The following is an 8563-nucleotide window of genomic DNA, read 5'->3' as shown; positions in this document are numbered from 1 at the left end:
CGACTGCGAATTTGAATGCTGCTTTGATGAATTGTTAAATTGAATGATTATTTTGTTAAATCGAACGACGAAACATTACATTTGACTAATCATAAAACGAAATTGAATGACCCTTTTCAGTAGCATTCGAATTCGCGCGAAATAGAATAGCTTGATGGTTAAATTGGCCGCTTTTTTTCCCGAAATTGGCCGAGAAAACCTATACTATCAACAGCTCTCCATCGCTCGAATACAAGTAAGTTTTAAACCTTTGTTTTTATGCTAATATAATTATTTCGAGTACTGTCCAGTCACTTACAGATCGTTTTTAATTAAACATTTTCCCTGAAAGACAACTTCATGCAGTCTTTGTTTAATCATGGCTCCAAAATACTGCTGCTCGCATTGTGACACTGTCTAGAAAATCCTGTTCTATCACCCCCATTCTGAAACAACTACACTGGCTCCCTATCTCTCAACGAATCATCTTCAAGCTGATGCTCATTGTCCACAATGGCAAGGCTCCCCACTATATTTCTGAACTGCTTCAAGTTTACACTCCATCAAGGAATCTTCGATCAAGTTCCATGCTTCTCCTCATTGAACCCAAGTCTCGACACTCATGGGGTGACAGGTCTTTTTCTGTAGCCGCGCCACGCATCTGGAACTCTCTACCACTTTATCTTCGATCTTGTCTTTGTACCGCAAAATTCAAGTCTCTTCTGAAAACTTATCTAATGTCACAGGTTTTCAATGACTAATTTTGTTGTGTCTGTTTTTCTTTGTGTTGTGGTTTTTTTTTGTTTTTTTTTTTTTTTTTTTTTTTGGTTTTACTGCGCCTTGAACACCCAGCAGGGTGGATATGTGCGCATTACAAGTCTTATTATTATTATTTATTATTATTCTACCTAGTTTCTACGAACATAATCAATGACCATGGCGGACCGTTATTCCTCCATGGTTAGCCCACTGCGCCATGCATGCCATTTAAATATATAAACTACAGAGAAACTACCCACAGAACAATCTTCGCGCATTGCTTTATTGTTATTACTTGCAAGGTGTTGGAATAGACTTGTCTAGGACAATAAACGTCCATAGCTTCTTGACCAATGTGACGTCATGTTAAAAAAAAGACAGAGTTGAATGACCGACCCCTGAGTTGGTTTATCCCGAGCTCGCCACACAAAGGTAACTAGTGTATATTGTGAGGCTCCATTGATTAGGGGTAAACGGTGATAACCCATGCCCACAGTAGTATATTTGAGCTGAAAAGTGAAATCTCTTTGCTATGATTGTTACAGTTTTCCTACACACGATGCAAAAAGTTTGGTATCTAAAGTCATGCGCTCGAAGTTGAAATATTTCTTTTGCATATCATATTACAGAGCGCTTTATTCCACCTGCGCGTCAATCAATTAGCATGTCCCGTAACTAAATGGTATCGTCCACTTTGGCACCTCCCCATTTCTGTCAACATTTCGAAGAATGTGCACGTACAACGTGTATGGAGATTAGGGGCCAAGCGTAAAAGAGTGGTACGTAAAATACATGTACACGGTGTGTGTGTGTTCAGTCGACCAATGCACCATATGAACTGGAAACTATTGAGATCGCCTAAGCCTAAACCGAAATCATCATGGAAAACCTGTCAAGATTCGTGTTTATCGGGAAGTAAACTCTACAAGAAGGCATCAGTTTGAAGAGGAATATCTATTCTAACGGTGTGTGTACTTTTAATGGCGATTTAGGGTAAGTTTTGTGCGAAGTTGGATGACTTTTTGGGGTTGTGTTCAGTCGGGTTACACGGGTGGGTTAAGATGGGTTCCATTGTTAATGCAATGGTAGCAACCATTTTTTGGTGGTCGGGCCGCGGCCTCGTCGTGTGTGTGATGGGCAACGTGCTCATTCTCTGATCCCAAACCGTTTTGCCAAAACTAAAACCAAAACTGTTTTTTGAAGCAGGTAAAAACTTCTTTGGAGATTGATTTATGGTATAATAAGCTTGTTTTCTTGTTCAGATTCCTTTATAAGTAAATTCGTGATGGTCCTGGTCGAAAATTAAGGAATTACTTGATGTCTTTTGAAACAAAATAATTGTACTTTTTGAAAGTTGAGAAGTTCAGGTCGACCTGAGCAGAGTCGCTGTTCAGCAGTCGCCGCTGGGGAATAAAGGCCCCCTTTATCTACGGCGCACTGGGCCGCCATTGCGGCTCCATGGTTCGGGTCAGAATATGGGCATTGGGTTGGGAGAGAAAGATTGTGGTAAAACACAGCTAGGGTTTTGATCGAACTTTCTCATCTTACAAATTTTACAGAAGCCATTTAATTAAATCTGTGTATAATGAAAGTACAGTCCATTTGGGGCTATGTCAGTTGTTGGTGAATAATAAATAAAAGACATTGCTTTGTAAATCCTTTACACCAATTCATGTTTTTTTTAAGTGAAAATAGTTTGTTGCACTAATCGTAGTACTAGTTTGTTCTTACTTTTTTGTGCAAGTTTCAGGCATGTATATATTACTGTAAATAAGTGAAAATAGGCAGAGAGGATCGAGGTGATCCAGGGAAACATTAAACGGAGACATGAATGTGTTTCAGTTCAGGTATTACCGTATAGACTAGCGGTATTTTGGATGAGAATTCAAGGGAGGGGTTTTCCACAAAGTAAATTGGTATAAATGTAATTTTTGCAAATAAGAAATACAATATGGCTGGCTGTGTGATATAGTACTTGGAAATTGGAATTCAGTGACGTATGAAATAACTGAAAAAGCAAATAACTTGGTTAAATTTTCAATTATATTTAAAACACAAAACCCTTGTGATTGTGAGCTTAACTAATAACATGTGGCCACACTGATGATAGTGCAACTTCTTGGAACGATGGTATTGACTGGTTGACATATGCTGTAATGTATACATGATTAGAAATAGAATTGAAAGTTAAGAACAGATGCGGAATAAATTGCAATACATTATCTCTCACAGTGATACCTTTGGGGGTTTGGGAAAGTATGCTTCTGATTTAATCTGGCGACTGTCTGGTATCTTAATTAGAAATTCTGGCTGTTAGAGATTGTCAATGTTGTTTTGTTTAAGTCCACTCAATTATGGAGTAAGCCGATAATAAATAAAAACTATCAAACAAAAGGAATTTGATTCTTATTTTTGAAGGAAACTCAGATTGTAGCCTTACAACTTATTACAAGAAAAGGATGATTGAAACATTCCTTTTCTCTGACATCACTTGATGTTTTTTATCAACATCAAGTTGATTGGAACTTGATCAATTAATTTCTTTTTCTGAAATGAGTAGCTAGACATTTTTGTAAAAGATCATTTACATTGTATTTAAATGAGTTTTCTTAAATAAGTTTTCTCATCTGTGTTTTATTAAAAGCAAAATAAAACCCTACCAAATGAACTACCAAACACCCCAAGTTGGCTGTAAGTGTAAAGAGGACATAAATTGGCCCTTACTGCCTGACAGTGTTCATGGCATTTACGTGACAGTTTCACCCCACTTAAAAGTCGGGCAGAATACCTCAGAGATCTCCGAACCCGCCAAGAACTGCAGAGTGTCATTTTCAGTTTACCTGACATCGAACCATGTAGAGAATGTAAAGCTGTCACTACCCCACTTGCTCGGTACAAAATATCAAATTTAAATCTCGTATTTGTTTTTGTTTTTTCATGGGTTTGACAGCATTTAGCATCGGATAACGCACGTGCTCCTCTCTTGTATATTTATAGCGACAGTGTTTTCTGATTGCCCGTCTCAAATCTCTTTCGGCATTTTATGCATCTTCGAGAAGGCAAGAGGTTAGAGTGGGTTTCACTAGATTCTTAAGTCCACACAGTCTTGAAAGTCAGAAGAGCTTATCTTGAGAGAGCGTGGTAAATTTTCCATCAGCGCAGCAATCCAAATGGTAGTGTGATTTGATTACTGTAACATGTAAGTAAGGCTGTCATCTGCCTGAAAGATCCGATCTCGCAGCCATGACCCCTTCTCCTTCCATCCATACTGAGAGCACAGCGGCATTCCACAACTCAGTTTGTTTACCTGAGTCAGAGCCTAGTTTGGCCTCGCTTATAAAGTTACTGTTGCAATTTCAACATCACACCCCAAGGTTTCAATGACTTTCCCACCCCCCCCACCCCCCCCCCCCCCCAGAAAATCTCTCGGAGAGAGAAAAGTTACAAAGAAAAGCAAGGTTATGTATGTATTCAGAAATATTAGTTTCTCCAAAAGACGAGCAGAGTATACTGTTCGAAACGTCGAGTCCCAACTGGCTCTTTTCAGAGCCAACACTCACCCTAAGAGATTTACACATGGTTGTACGGCAATTTTTTATATTACTTATTGATAGTTTCTTTTTAGATAATGCCAGTTTAAGGCAAAGTATACCTTTGGTTTTTGAAACGGTTCGACTATAAAGACATTATACTAAGATATTATACTAACTAACCTGTGAAAGTTTCATTCCGAAAGGTGGTGGCGTTTTGAGATTTGGCAAAGATCCAGAGAGAATATGTCCATGCAGGAAGGATTAATTCATGGAATTACATGTAGGCCACGCATGACCTCCATTGCCCCATGTCTTGGCCGTCGTGCCCCTTCAGAAGTTCCCATTGTCTTTATGATTTTCCAATGGAATTGCCCTTTAAAAAATGATCGAAGCCTTGCCCTTCCAAAGATGAAATTCTAGGCCTGAGAATTATTCCTAATAGGAATACACACATTTAAATTTTGGTGTGTAAAAGTGACAGTTTTTATAACCACATTACAGTGTACTTCAAAATGAAATGTTTCTCGAAGTGCTTTATACTATCAAAAGCTGCTAACGGCTCTAAACCAATGGTTTTTAGTGTCAATAATTTAAAGAGTGATAACCAAACGTATAGGCCTACCTTCCCATCAAAGTAGGAGTTCAAGATTCATTAGGTGCAAAATTAGGTATGACTAACTTGTAAAGTGAGAGTTTTAAGGTAGTGTCCGATCTGGTGTTGCTGTTAAAGGCACTGGACACTATTGGTTATTACTCCAAATAATTATTAGCATAAAAACTTCCTTGGTACGAGCAATGGAGAACCGCTGATAGTTTTTAGAAACAGCTCTCTCTGAAGTAACAGTTTTTATGAGAAAGATGTGATTTCTCACTCAAATATTAAAGGGTATTTTTTATGTACTTTTTCCTAACAAAAAACACAATGTCCACAGATTTACCGTAAACTTACACAGTTTGAAAATTATGATAGTAGAAAGCTTCCCTTGAAATTTTACTTACTGAGGTGCTGTAGTTTTTGAGAAATGAGTAAAAGTAGAACTTTTGTCTCAGTTTTAGCATGTAAAAGCGTATTAACCAGTTATGCTATGGTTTTGGTATAATATCATAACTGGTTAAGGGGATTTTAAATGCTAAAATAATTTTGGTCTCATGAGATCAAAAATATTTTGTGACTTGTTTTACTCATTTCTCAAAAACTACACAACCTTAGTTAGTAATATTTGAAAAGAAGCTTTCCAATATCATTATCTTCAAACCCTGTAGGTTTAATGTAAATCTGTGGACATTTTGAAAAAGTACCCGAATCTTTTAAAATACTTCAGGCCTGAAGCTTTTTTAAGCATCTGAAAGCACACAAATTTATGCAACAAGGGTGTTTTTTCAGTCATTATCCTTTTGCATCTTCGATGATCAATGGTGTTCAAATTTTCACAGAGTTGTTATTTTATGAGTTATATTGGGATACACCAAGTGAGAATACAAGTCTTTGACAATTACCAAAGGTGTCCAGTACCTTTAAAGTGTGAGTTTCCTCATGGTTTGCCTACAAGACTCTTACAGAGCTTAGACATTAGGTCACATTCTTTACAAAGAGACATTTAAAATCTGAAGAGCCAACATTGTACATTTAACATTAGGATTGTGTATTATTCAATAGGTGACAAGGCCAGTCAAACAAAACGCTGTTTAATTTGGTTGTTTGTTTGATTTCTTGGCAGATAGGATTATAAAAGCATTTGCATGTCTTCTTAGAATATTCATGAGGGTAGTAGAGGAGACCCAAACAGTGGAGATGGGATTCTTAATAATGCAAGGGGCATTCCCAGTGTTTGAAGGCTGTAGTGTACCTTTTGTATTAGTTTTGTTATGGTAGGCTTATAACTCCATCTGGTTGGGAGTATTTAGGACTCAGGTTCTTTTTACTATTCAGTTCTTATCAATTCTTATTTAGATAAGTGCAGCATGTATGCAAGTTTTCCTCGGATCAGACGAATTCCTTTTTTTGGGGGTTATATTCTCATTTGTGCCATTCGAATTTGAAGAAAGAAAAAAAACCACTGCAAATCATTGGAATTATGTAATTTCCTTTTTTGTGGCGAAGTTACAGTTGCATGCCTGTCTATTGGTTTTTGTTCAGAGTTGTAGTGTGGAATGGACAGATGAGCGCAATGTTTACAATTTTAGATGCATTCGCCACTTGAGTTGGCAGTCATGATATTTACAATACAGACTGGCACAGTGCCATCATGGTACAGAAACATTTGGAGAATTTTTGAATAAGTTATTTGGAGATTTATCTGGCAATAGAATAAGGATCTAGCCAACGCGTTAAACAGAAGATATGAAGAGAGCCGCCTGTACCCCCAATTCCTACCCTCTTCACTGATCCTCTTTTCTTTTGGAACTTGCGACCAGGTAAACCTTTAAGGAAAATCCACAGATTGTCCATGGGTGAAAAGCTTGAAGAAGGATTATTAGATTTTACTCTCACAATGATGAAGTCCTTCTTAAAGTTTTCAAGTCGTGCGCCTCAGGGGTAAGATTCAAAAGAGATCCTAAAACCCACTGTCTACTGTTCTATTTTGGAGGCTAGTGATTTTTTAATGCCAAACAGTCGGTAAGAGCCGTAGAGGGTAGCATAAATTGCAGGAAAAGTAAAACCCCCAATTAAAGCTCTATATATGGGCAAGTCCACTTCCTTTCCAAACTTTTGAAATGGAAACCTAGTGTTTTACTATTTTGCTTGATGATAAGCCTATGGTGATATTTTCAAACAGTTGAAAACTTAAAACAATGAGATCCTGAGAAAGAGTTTTTGACGAGAAAGTGTAGCTGTACAAATGAAAATAAAGTGCCTTTGTTTAGATTTGGTATTCACTGCACCAGAAAAACAAAGTATGTTTGCAACTTGGCAAACCCAAGTCCCATCATGACATATGATACACTACTGCAGAGGGGTTTTATAACAATCCTCTGAAAACAGAAAAACAAGTCTGGTTTCCCAAATGGTGTTTAGTCTTAAAGCCAGCTTGTCACGATGCAATTACAAGACAATTTACACTTGGCCGCCAGAAAGGGAACATTTTGACCTCTGCATCAAGACTTCATTCTGTCCCGCTGTCTAAATAGGCGCTCTGGTCAAAGGTCAAATCTCGGTGGGAAAAAGGCAGAGGGAACTGTGTTTAAGGAGTTGTACATCCCTGTGTTGAACCATGGTATGAACTTTTGAGCCGATCAGATGATTTCCTCTTGTTCTTTTCAAAACAGTGCGATGAAAAACTGAAAAACACTGTACAAAAGTTATGTGGGATCGGTCAGTTTCTCTTGCATATCTGAATATTTTGACAAAATCAGTTAGGAAGGCTGATTCCAATTTTCTGTGCAATAACTTCTGCATTATGAAGCTGCTAAACCAGGGATTTCTCAGTTAAAAGCAATTGCAAACAACAAAAACTGTTCCCATACAAACACATTTCTGTGCATCCTATGTTGTCCCGTCACTGCCGTGTCAATGATCATTACTCTCCTCAAAACACAAACTGGAGTAAACTGTGTCTTTCATCAACTTTCTCAATTGCTGAAAAGCTTGAAGTTTGACTACAATTTCAGACTGGCTTCAATTATTAGAGGGCAATTCAAAAGTTCATGTCAAAGTTTTACTGCAGAGATTTGAAGTGATGCATGGTGTACCCCCTACAAATCAAACTGAGCGGCAAATGTGTACAGTTAAAGAGAAGACCAGAGCTTTGCCTGTAGAAAGTTACCCGAGAAGGCTTTGGGTGACACAAAGGGGTAACTTAACAAATGAATTCAATACCTGCAGATGCAGTTAATCAGGCAGCTACTGGCTAGTCTCCCATTTAAGAGCTGATCATACTTCCAAATGTTATTAGATGGTATCTGTGATTGGACTTACACCCTCCTTCCTTTGTGTTTTGAAACAATCCCGAAGGACCCCAATGCAGGAAGTTGTTATTTGCGCTAAGTAAAGTTACAGGCCATTCTTAATTGATGGCATTTTTCTGCCCTTGTTAGTGTAATTAGTAATGGATGCAGCAGGCCTTGTAGGTTACCACTGATTAACACCAGTCTTTTCTCTGGTAATTAATGGATGTTGTAATTATACACACATATATGAACATTATAATGGTACAACCAGTCACTCATAATGCTGAGTCTTCAACATTCAACTGTTGTGGTTAAGCTGGATCAAGGGTTTATAATGTCCCATTGTTGAAATCCTTTTGAAAAACTCTTTGTGTTTTTGTCTCAAGGCTTTTGAGGTTTTTGTT

At 37.8% G+C, this 8563-nt stretch overlaps 1 protein-coding gene across 4 annotated transcripts in view; it reads left to right on the top strand.

Moving 5' to 3' along the window:
* Positions 1 to 1482: 1482 nt before the first annotated feature.
* The window catches only part of LOC139941110 (fibroblast growth factor receptor-like), an 81230-nt gene continuing 74149 nt past the window's right edge, over positions 1483 to 8563 (top strand). For 2 of the 4 annotated variants that reach the window (XM_071937543.1, XM_071937542.1), the window contains exon 1: positions 1483 to 1731. The gene's annotated coding sequence lies outside the window, so the exon portion shown is untranslated. The remainder of the gene's footprint in view (positions 1732 to 8563) is intronic. The other 2 variants (XM_071937545.1, XM_071937544.1) reach the window with 1 other exon arrangement.

The sequence above is a fragment of the Asterias amurensis genome, chromosome 8 (genome assembly GCF_032118995.1).
Source record: "Asterias amurensis chromosome 8, ASM3211899v1".
In the NCBI taxonomy this organism is placed as follows: Eukaryota; Metazoa; Echinodermata; class Asteroidea; order Forcipulatida; family Asteriidae; genus Asterias; species Asterias amurensis.
The sequence above is the reverse complement of the archived record's forward strand: the minus strand, read 5'-3'. Positions and strand labels throughout refer to the sequence as shown.